Source organism: Tenrec ecaudatus, chromosome 2, assembly GCF_050624435.1.
Source record: "Tenrec ecaudatus isolate mTenEca1 chromosome 2, mTenEca1.hap1, whole genome shotgun sequence".
Taxonomy (NCBI): Eukaryota; Metazoa; Chordata; class Mammalia; order Afrosoricida; family Tenrecidae; genus Tenrec; species Tenrec ecaudatus.
The window spans coordinates 255,128,074-255,139,805 of NC_134531.1; the positions used below are offsets into that span (position 1 = coordinate 255,128,074).

The following is an 11,732-nucleotide window of genomic DNA, read 5'->3' on the forward strand; positions in this document are numbered from 1 at the left end:
CCAACATCACATCCTGATATAGGGTCTTCTGAGCAGGGTTTAGGAGCTGCCATTCCTCCTGAGTGAACTTTACAGCCACATCATTGAATGTCAGTGATTCCTGGGCCTTGGTCATTTTCTTTGGTCCTTAGGACACTGCCGGCAACTGGGATGCTCTATGTTTGTCCCATCTGGATCAGCTTCAATTATGTTCACAAATTACAATCTCTCATGAGGATCTCCCGAAAATAATAATATCCAAATCAGGCACTTCTTTCTCCTTTCTCTATGCTTCTGGTGATGCACAATCTGCAGGCTGGAAATATCCCATGGGGTCGCGATGACCCTACTAGGACCCTCGCACTGCATTAGTAGATATTTTATTTACTTCTAAGTTCTAATAATATAAATAAACTTTAGTCTGACTTCTTTTCTTTGACACATACCTGTTAACTTGGAAGCTAGTGAGAAATTGTATTTGCTGTTGGAATTTAAAATTTTCACCAGGATATATATTTAATTAAATGACCTTTTTATTAATCCTTCCTGGTACTAAGGGAATTGTGCCAATCTTCAGGCAAAAATCTTTCTTCAAATAAGGAAAACCTTGATTTATTTAAATATTACTCTTCTAACTTTACAATTATGTTCTTATAGGATCTTCGTTTACACTTAAAACTCACCTTTCTTCCCTTGTGTCATCATTCTCTAGTGGATACTATTATTTATGTTGTTTTCATGTATGTATTGTATTTACTAGATTTTCCCTCATCAATTTGCACCGTACAAATCTGACTTTTCTCTCTTGTTAGTTTAACTGCTAAAAAATGTCATGGAAATACCTGTTATATATATATATATATATATATATATATATATATATATATATATATATATATATATATATATATATATATATATATGATATTATTGAAATATCTCTTTGTTTTCTTTGCTTTTTAAAATCATTTTATTTGGGGCTCATACAATTCTTATCACAATCCATACATACATCCTTGTGTCAAGAACATATGTACATTTGTTTCCATCATCATTTTCAAAACATTTGCTTCTACTTGAGCCCTTAATATCAGCTGCTCATTTTCCCCCTCCCTCCCTACTCCCCCCTACCTCATGAACCCTTCATCGTTCATAAATTGTTATTGTTTTGTCATATGTTACACTGTCCGACATCTTCCCCTGCCCTCTTCTCTGCTGGCCATCCCCCAGGGAGGAGGCTATATGTTGATTCTTGTAATCAGTTCCCGCTTTCTACCCCACTTTCTCTCCACCTTCCAGGCATTGTCACTGTCACCATTTGTCCTGAAGGAGTCATCTGCTCTGGATTCCCTGTGTTTCTAGTTGCTATCTTTACCTATGTACATCCTCTGGTCTAGCCAGATTTGTAAAGTGCAATTGGGATCATGATAGTGGGGGTGGGGAAGAAGTATTTAAGAACTAGAGAAAAATTATATATTTCATCGTTGCTACCGTGCACCCTGACTGGCTCATCTCCTCCCCACAATCCTTCAGTAAGTGGGTGTCCGGTGGCTACCAATGGGCTTTGAGTCTTCACTCTGCACTCACCAAAATTTACAATGATATGATATTTTGTTCCTTGATGCTTCACATCTGATCCCTTCAACAGCTTGTGGTCACACAGGCTGATGTGTTCCTTCCATGTGGGGTTTGTGACTTCTGAACTAGATGGCCACTTATTTTTCTTTTAGCCTTTAAGACCCCAGACGCTATATATATATTTTTTATAGCCAGGCACTATCGCTTTCTTCACCACATTTGCTTATGCTCACATTTTTCTCCAGCAATCGTGTCGGGAAGTTGTGCATTCTAGAATGCCAATTTAATAGAACAACGTGTTCTTGCATTGAGCAAGTGCTTGAGCGGAGGTCCAATATCCATCTGGTGCCTTACTACTAAACCTATAAATATATGCACATAGATCTGTTTCCCCACACTCATATAAATGTATTTACATATGTTCATTCCAGCCTTTAGACCTCTAAAATACCCTTTTAACCTAGTTCTTTCCTCTCTTTCCTTTTCCTTTACTCTTGTCCCACTGTCATGCTCAACCTTCATTTGGGTTTCAGTAATCTCTCTCAGTTACCTTGTCCTTGCTGAATCCCTACCAATCATCTCATACCCTTCTTGCTACTGATTTTGGATAACTTATTGCCCCCCTGCCCCTGGGTTGGTCAGCACCACCCCCTTACTTTCTTCTCCCCCTCTCCCATGTCCTCCCAGAACCATTGGTCCTGTTGTTTGCGCCTCCAGACTATTCATACACTCTATCTTGTCTAGATAGATATGTAGAAATAATAATATGCACAAAAAATCAAGCCATAGCAAGATAGGCAATGAGTGAGAACACAGCAATGTCAACAAAAAAAGGAAACCAAATACCCATAGAATAAATTAATTAAAAGAAAAAAATGTTAAGAAAGAAAAACCTGTAAATAGATTATGGTCTGATTTTTGATCTCTAGGCATGTCCTTCAGTCAGGTCCAATGGGTTACTATGCTTTGTCCCCAGAGTCTGCCCTTTGTACTCCCTCAGGGGCTCCCTGCTCTGATCCCATGGTAGCTCTGTCACATGCTTTGGTGGTTTGCCTCGATGTCACAGGGTCAGTCTGGGCCAGTCCCGACACTGAGTCTGCAGTGTTGTCGCCCTTAGGGCCCAGGACCATCACGGAATGGTATGTCTCATAGTGGGACCAGACATATTGTTCACTCTGTCCATTGGCTCTTCAGAGCAGGGATATCATCCTCCAGGCCGGATGGGCCAGGATGTGCTCCATTCTCTCTTCCTCCTCCTTCATTTGCTCCCATTTGCTCTGATCAAACATGTCCTTCTCCTCTAGCTGCAGCTTCAGTGCATCCTCTCAAGTACATTCTTCTGGGGTGAGCGACAGTTGTCCACGTAGCTGGTATGGGGGCTGAGGCTTCAGGCCCCTCCACTGGCTCCCCACTCCTTGCTAGCACATTGCATTCGTCTGGCACTGGCTTCAATATCTGGTCCCTCTTTCCCTGTGGAGACATAAACAATACCCACCACTTGTGTGGGTCAGTGCCCTATTCCCCCATCACACATCTTTTTTTTTTCTTTCCCCTTTCCTCCCTCCACCTCTGTTTTAATAGGCTACCATATGTACCCTTGGATTTGGCCTGGCCCCTGCCATACTACCTGGACCTCACCCCTGGAGTGTTTACATACGTAGCTTTTTCCCTGTGCCCCCTTTCCACTTACCCTTCTGTTCTCTCTTTATTTTCTCTGTATATAAAAACTAACCTCAGCTGGCTCATGTTATACTTGTCCTTTTGTGCTTGGCTTACTTCACTTAGCATAATTTCCTCCAGTTCTTCCCATGCAGCAATATGCTTCATGCGTTCATTAATGCTTTTTACTGATGCATAGTACTCCATTGTATATATGTACCACAGTTTTTTAATCCATTCTTCTGTTGATGGAAATTTGGGTTGTTTCCCATTCCTTGTGATTGTGAACTGTGCCGCAAGAACATTGGAGCACAGATGTTTGACCGTGGTTTGTTTCTTGCATCTTTTGAGTATATGCCCAGTAAGGGGTGGGGGGGGGGTGTTCGCTGGGTCATATGGTAACTCAATTTCCATCTGTTTGAGAAACCACCAAATCTATTTCCATAGTGGCTGTACATTCCTACAGGTCCACCAGCAGTGGATGAGAGTTCCTATCTCACCAAAGCCCTTCCAACACTTGATGCTTTCTGATTTTTTGAATTGGGTTATCTTTGAGGGTCTTAGGTGGTATCTTATAGTTGTTTTGATTTTCATTTCTCTTATGGCTAATGATCAGGAACATTTTCTCATATATTTGTTGGCCATTCAGATTTCAGATTCTGTGAAACTTCTGTTCAGGTCCTTGGCCCAGCTCCTCAGTGGGTAATTAGTTTTTCTCTTATTGTAAGCTTGCAAAGTATTGTAGATTTTAGTAATAAGGCCTTTGATGTGTCATTGCTAATGATGTTTTCCCAGTTGATGGACTGAATTCTTTCGATGTAAACAAGTGTCTTATCTTCATTAGATCCCACTTGTCTATTTGTGACGCCTCTGTATTTGTGTCCTTCCCTATTTCTGATAGCCTATGTATTCCCTGTACCAAGGTTCTCAGGTTTGTCCCAATTCCCTCATTAATGGCCCTAATTTTGGGGGTTTTTATCTCAAGGTGTGTGATCCACCAAGAGTTTACTCTTGTGCATGGAGTGTGGTAAGGATCTTGCTTCATTTTTCTGTAGGTAGATATCCACTTTTTCCAGCACCATGTATTTAAAATGGCATCGGCTTCTCATTTAATATTTTTTGGGTCCTTAACAAAGATCAGTTGCCTGTATGCCAATGTGTTTTATTTCTGGGTCTTCAGCTCTTTTCCTTTGGTCTGAATATGTGTTATTATGCCAGTACCACATTGTTTTGACTACTGTGGCTGTATAGAACGTGCTAATCCCTTGATTACTTTTTCTATTTCTTCCTTTACTATGGGTCTGTTGAGGTTGTTGACATCCATCTAGGATAATTTAGAGAGGGATTGTGTTTCCAAATATTTGTCCATGTCTTCCAAATTGTTGAATTCATTAGAATATAGACATTCATAGTACTGTGTAATTATCATATTGATTCCATTAGGGTCTGTTGTAATATCCCCTGTTTTATCCTTCATCCTTGCAAATGTTGTTTGTTCCTTCCTTTCTTTGATTAAATTTGCCAGAGTTGTATCAATTCTGTTAATTCTTTCAACGAACCAACTTTTAGTGGCATTAATTTTTTCCATAATTTTCTTGTTTTTCCTCGCCTGTATCTCGGCTCTGATTTTTATTATATCTATCCGATTGCTATTAGTAGGGTTGTTCTGTTGACTGCTCTAATTGGTGTAAGTTTTGTGTCAGCATATCATCCAGGAGTCTCTTCTTTTTTAATGTGTGCATTTATTGCTCTCACCCTTCCTCTGATAAATGCCTTTGCTGTATCCCATAGGTTTTGGTACGTCGTATTTTCATTCACACTGGTTTCTAGTAACTTCCTGAGTTCATCTCTGATCTGGGTCAATACCCACTCCTTTTGCAATAAGAAATCATTCACCCTCCAATTGTTTTCCCTTGTTTTCTTCACAGTTCTTCTTTAATTTCCAGCTTTATGGCACAATGATCAGAGAGAGATGTCTGTATAACCTCTATGTTCTTGAATTTACTCAAGTTCAACTTGTCTCCCAGCATGTGGTCTAATTTTGAATATGTGCCGTGTGGACTTGAAAAGAATGGGAATTTATTTCCACGTAGGTGGAAAACTCTGAAAATATCTATCAAGTCAAACCGTCCAATTGTGCTATTTAGATCTATATCCTCTTTGTTGAGTTTCTTTCCCAATTATCTGTCTCTTTCAGAGAGTGGTGGATTAAAATCGCCAACTATAATTCTTGAGCCTGTGATCTCTTTTTTCATCTTTTAGAGTGTTTGATTTAAACATTTCTCCGGTATCTCGTTAGGTGCATATATATTTATTATGCTCACTGCTTTTTGGCCTATTGTTCCCTTGAGAATTATATAGTACCCATCTTTGTCTGTTGTTATGACCTCTATCTTGAGGTCAATTTGGTCAGATATTAAGATCACTACCCCTGTGTTTTTTGCATTACCATTTGCTTGGTATATTTTTCTCCAGCGTTTAACTCTCAACATGTTTTTGTCTGTGAGCTTGATATGAGTCTCCCTGAGGCAGCAGATCGATGGATAATATTTCCTGACTCAGTCTGTTAGCCTGTGTTATTAATGCCTGAGTTCAGACTATTGATATTCAGGGTTATTATATCCATCTGTGGACTCTGTGATGTCATCTTGTACCTTTTGTGATGGATATTTTCCCATCTATGTATCTTATCTGCTTGTTTTTTTCTGTGTGGTTTATGTTTGCCTTCTTTTCACTATTGAGCTGATGCTATCCTGGGGGATGTTTCCTCTTTGTTGCTCTATGAGTGGAGTTGTTCTATGTGATGGTCTCTTATTTGCCCTCAGTAAGTATTGATCTTCTAAGCCTATACTGGATCGGCAAGGATCTTTTGTAGGGCTGGGTTTCTTTTTATGTATTCTTTAAGATTGTCCCTCTCTGGGAAGAGTTCTACTTCTCCATCTATCTTAATAGATAATTTGGCTGGGTAGAGTATTCTTGGGTTTGTGTGGTTTTCCTTCAATATTTGGAATATGTTACTCCATTCCCTCCTCTTCTTCATTGTTTCCACTGATAGATCTGAACATACTCTTATTGGGGTACCTTTAGACGTGACTGTTTGCTTTTCCCTAGCTGCTTATATGATCTTCTCTTTTTCCTCAGAGTTGGATAATTTGAGGATTATCTGTTGTGGTGACTTCTTCTTGGGATGGATTGAGTCTCACTCATGTTCTTTCAGCATCTTGTATGGTTGCCGTATTTTCATTTATTAAGTTGGGGAAATTTTCCTATAAGAATTCCCTTGCTGTTTTCACTGTTGACTTCTTTGTTGTGTCTTCTTCCGGTCATCCAATTATTTCAATATTGTTTCTTTTTATAGCATCAGACACGGCTCTCAAGTTTTCTTCAGCCTCTTTGTCTTATTTGACTGCATTTCCCATTTGCTGAGGTCTATTTGGTTATCCTCTAGGTCACTGGTGCAATACTCTTCCTCCTCAAGCCTATTCATAAGGTCTGTCAATTTGCCACTGGATTTTATTTCATTCCTTAATTCGTGTATTTTCCTTTCATGCGTTATCTATATCCCCTTTATCATTTCATCTATTTTATGCATTGCTTTCCTCATATCCTTTATGACTTCAAGCACCATTTTGAAAATTTCTTTTTGTGGCAGGTCAATATCTGTTTCTTCTATGCTCATCATTAGGTTCACGACTTCTGGCATTTTCTTATGTTTCTCCTGCTTTTTCATTGAAGCTGTTAGAACTGGTTGTTGTTTATGTGCTGTTTTAGAGGAGCATGGAGCCATCATCCTGAGCGAAGAGCCCTGGGCTATCCCTTGGGGGGTTCGTATGAGTACTTCTATGAACTACCTGACGGTAGCTGTACTAAGGGGTCAGACCATCGCTACACCTTCCTGTGGTTTCACTCTTATCCATTGATTGGAATGTGTGTTGTATATTCCTCTCATGTGACACTGTTCAGGTTATTGTGGACCCATGAGGGCATCACTTCCCTGGCCGATCTCTAAGTAGGCTTCACAGTTCTTTGAGCACCTTGCCTGGCCTGTGGTGTTTTCCTCTGAAACTGGATTTTTGGGGACAGCATGTGGATATACCATCCTTGGTGTTGAGCTATGTAGCTGGCAGGGGAATTACCGCAGACAGAGAGATTGTCTTGTATTTTGGGTAGATGTCCCCGCAGTAGCGTGGAGCCCCACAAGTGGTGGTCAGGCAGTTTCCCCAGTAACTTGCAGGGCCTCAGGTTTTAGGCTGGAGATGCCCCCAGTTTTTGAAGGTGACAATTTCCAGCTGGTTTGTGTGTGGAAGAGGACCAGCCTGGATTCCCCAGCCGCTTGCCAAACCAATAAATGCGGGTGGGACTCCCCCAGTTGGGCCTTCAGAGTTGCCCTAGGCAGAGTGAAGTGGCCTGGAGGCTGCTAGTGTCTTGTGACAGGAAAGAGAGTGAAAGGAGGGGGAAAAGAGAGAAAGAGGAAGACACAGACTGGGGCAATAATGCCAAGCAAACTGATACCCATTCACCCACGCACAACTAAAATGCACGGAGTAAACAAAGGTGAAAACAGTACAAAAAAGAAAATGAGAGAAAGAAAAAAAGGAAAACAACTAAAAAGGAGAACTAAATCTGCTGAGATTGTGGTAGGAAATAGAGAAGAGCTAGAAGAAGAGCAGGAAAGAAGAAAACATTGACTGTAGAATGCAATGAACGAAAAAAGAGAAGAGAAAAGAAAGAAGGAGAGAGAATTTTAAAACTAGTTAAAGAAACAGCTGACCCCATGCGGTGCTGTGTGTAGCACTGACTTGTCCTGTGTGCAGCACTGTCTTAGGGGTCAGGCTGCCCCCTGGGAGGACAGGTTCCCCTAGGCAGAGTGTAGGGTCTGGGAACCAGCAGTGGCATATGAAAGGAATGAGAGGGAGCAGAGAGAATCATACAATTAGAGAGAGAGGTGAAGAGAACAAAGACAGAAAGAAGAAAGAAAGAATAAGAGAATAAAGAGAAAGAAGGGAAAAAAAACCCCAACTGAGTTCACTAAGATTGGCTGTGATGGTAAAGAGGGAGGAGAGAGAGAAGAAGGAAATAAAGGTTAAAGAGATAGTTGATCCCTGGTTGCTTGAATGTGAGGCCAGAGGGGTTTAGACTCTGCCCCACAATGGCAGATTGGTGTTCCCCTTTAATGCCTGGACCCATTGGTTGCTGGGCTGAATTGCCCTAGTTGATGAGATCACTTTAGTGGTCTGACGGAGGTTTCCTCAGCACCACAGCACGGTGTAGATGTTTGTCCCAGCTGCCTTGTGTAGTGTACAGCACTCCCATGGAGGGTAGGTTGGAGTTCCTCCTGCTATTTGGGTTGATTTGCCCTAAGTGGAGGGTAGTGACCTGGAAGCCAGTAGTAGCATATGATAGGAGAGAGTGGGAGAGAAGAGGAGAAAGGGGGAAAAAGAAGAAAAAAAGGAAATAGACAAAAGAGAGGGAAAAAATCCAACACAAACCCGAGCTCAGTGAGACTGACTGTGATGAGATAGACAGAAGGGGTAGTGAATAGATAGGAGAAGAAATAGAGTAGTAAGCAATGAGATAACTGAGGCTTGATCACCTGTCCATGAGGCTGGAGGAATTCCAACTCTTCCTCAAGGTAGCGGGTGCTGTACCCGTTTGATGTAGGGTTCCACAGATACTGTGTGGGATTACTTCAAAGGCAAGATCACACCAGGCATCACTTGTGTGCTGGAGGTTGCTAGTGTACCTGCCTAGTGCTGTATATAGCACTGCAGGAGGGGCTGGGAGGGGGGCACTGGGGTGTTCCCACAGCCCCGTCTAGGGCCTGAGGACAGGCAGGGCCTCCCCAGCTATGTGTAGGATCCCTGAGAGGGAAGCTGGGCTTATTGTCCAATCTAGTCTGCTGGTGCTTAATAGATCAGAGGATTTCATTTTTTATTTTTTTATCTCCCTGGCCAGGTAGAATAAAATCAAATGAAATTCTCTCCCACAGTCTCTGGGCTGCAGCTCTGTGCTGTTTAAAGCTGACACTTGTATAGCAGGTCTTTGTTAGGCAAAAGGCCGCCAGGCCCTGTAGCTGAGTTCTGCCATTCCTAAGCTAGGTTTCTTCTTATGCTGATTTATGTTAAGTGACCCCCATCTATGTTCTCCTTGGAGCTGAGCAACCAGACTTGGGTTTGAGTTTTAAACCAATAATATATATTCACCCTTTTTTATGCTTGTGATGTGCTTGATTTGGGGACTGTCAGGCTGACCCCCAGAATGGAAGATCCAGCTTCTCAGGGGATGTTTCCTTCTCAGCCAATTGGAACTATATTTGTTCCTTGACTCCCAACTTTCCACCTATTTTCTCCCACACAGGGATCTACCTGAGGTAAAAATCTACTTTTTCTTTTACTATAAATTATGGCTACCCACCACCACCACCACCTCCAAGGCCGTGAACTCAAGGCAGCCAACTGCACGGAGAGCTGTGGTGTGGGGTTCCCCACGTGTCTGGTACTCTGTCTCCTCTCTGGCGTCAACATGCAGAAAGGGCGCAGCCAGTGCCCAAGGGCTCGCCAAACCTAGAGCGCGTTAGAGCGTTCTTAGTTTGCTTTGTGAGTGGAAATCCCACACCAAAAGGGGTTCAGGAGAGACCCTGGTACCCTAGTTCTAATTTCAGGACCCCACCTCCCTGTTTCCTTCGCCTTACCTCCCAAGGTTCTGGTCTGGCAGCAGAAGCTCCAGACCGGTGAGACCTGTCGGGTCGCCATTTTTTTTCCTCCTCTTTTCTTAAACGACCTTGCCATCAGTTGCATTTCTATTGCAATGGCTCTTCTCTGTTTTTGAGTTTTTCTGATTTTCTTTGCTTCCTCCTGCTTTAAAAAAAACACAACAATTCATAAACCAATTCGGTAATATCCACATGCACAATTCGGTGGGCTTGGTCCTTCTTTCACTTTGCCTCCTTTCTTTGCCTCCTTTCTTTGTATCTTTCTCAAAGTATTCCACGATCACCGATGCACACTCCGTGTCCCCGCGAGTCTCGTGAGACAGCTGTCCTGGTGCCATAGTAGCTATGCGTTGGGCTGCAATTCAAAAAGTCCTCAGTCGGAAACCACCCGCCTCTGCAGAAGACAGACAGACTTTCGCTGGACAGATAACTGCAAAAGTTCAGCTCTTCAAAGACACCAGCTGCTCTGCAGGAGAAATATGAAGTTTCCTACCCCCATGAGGTTTACAACCTCTGTCCTACAAGTTGCAATCAATGATAGTGGATTATCTGCCCTGGCATAGAAGATGCCAGGTCAATTACATATATTGAAATTAAAGAGTTGCTACCAATTTTCCATATTGGTTACGATAGTCCACACTTGTATTAGTAGTACATCACAGTTTATGTTTGCTAGCATCTTGCATTTTCTTAGTTTTGTGTGTTTGTGTTATTATTGAGACTAACTTTTAAAAATTTGATTTTCTATTTTCCTGCACTAGTCATTAATGGTAAAAAGAAGTGTCAATCTTTTGAAAAAAATATTCAAGGTCCCCATTGCTTCAATGTGAGAATATATAATATTTATGAAATGCTACCTATAGTTAATATTATATATTTAATCTTTAATAAAGCCTCCCCTGTCATTTCCAAATAATAATAAGTGTTTACAGTAAACACACACATATATTTTAGTATATATATATTTACAGTAAATACATATATATATATATTAGCCCAAAAGAATTAATGAAGTTATGGACTTACATATTCAATTGATGAAGTATCATTGTCATGTTATTTATATATTTATATTTTTGATTATGCATAAATGTAGAAACTATTTTTACTCTATGTTTTGGGAAACAAATTAAGAGAAAAATGACTATTTGATCAGTATCTCTTGCTGTTATCTGTGATATCAAGGGAATAGGAGGATGCATGAATGACCTGTGGCAGGCAATTATTATAAACTTGCCTTGTGGAAGCAAGGAGGACTTGAGTGACTTGTTAATGAAGATTATGGACTACAGTTTTCAATATGGATTATACCCTGACCTAAAAAAAAAAAAGTTCTTCACGATGAGTAAAAAGTGGTGTGATAAACAGGGGAAACTGAAATTGTTGAGGCTTTCATTTTAATTGGATCCATGTTCATTTCCCATGGATGAAAAAGTAAAGACTTGGATAATGGGTATCACACAAAGAAACTCCTAGAAGTGTAGTAAAGCAAAGATGTTTGTTTGAGGAGCGCCTTACACTTGATGACTTGGGGCAGGTTTCAAGGTTTCCAATCCTTTTATATGGATGCAACAGTTAAACAATGGGCAGGGAAGGCAGAAGAAGTGTCCATGCACTTGAATTGTGGTGTTAGCGAGGAGTGTTGATTATACCGTATTCATAGGAATGAAAATACATGTTTTGAAAGAATTACAGAGTGTTCCTTGGAAGTGAGAACATTGAAATTTCATCTCATATTGTGGACATGCTATGGGTGTGGGTAGGGTCGATCCTTGGAAAAGGACTTTATGCTTGGCAATGGGAA

At 41.1% G+C, this 11,732-nt stretch overlaps 1 pseudogene; it reads right to left on the bottom strand.

Annotated features, from left to right (window-relative positions):
* The window catches only part of LOC142440590 (uncharacterized), a 39,701-nt pseudogene extending 29,435 nt beyond the window's left edge, over nucleotides 1-10,266 (bottom strand).
* Between the last annotated feature and the right edge of the window lie 1,466 nt (nucleotides 10,267-11,732).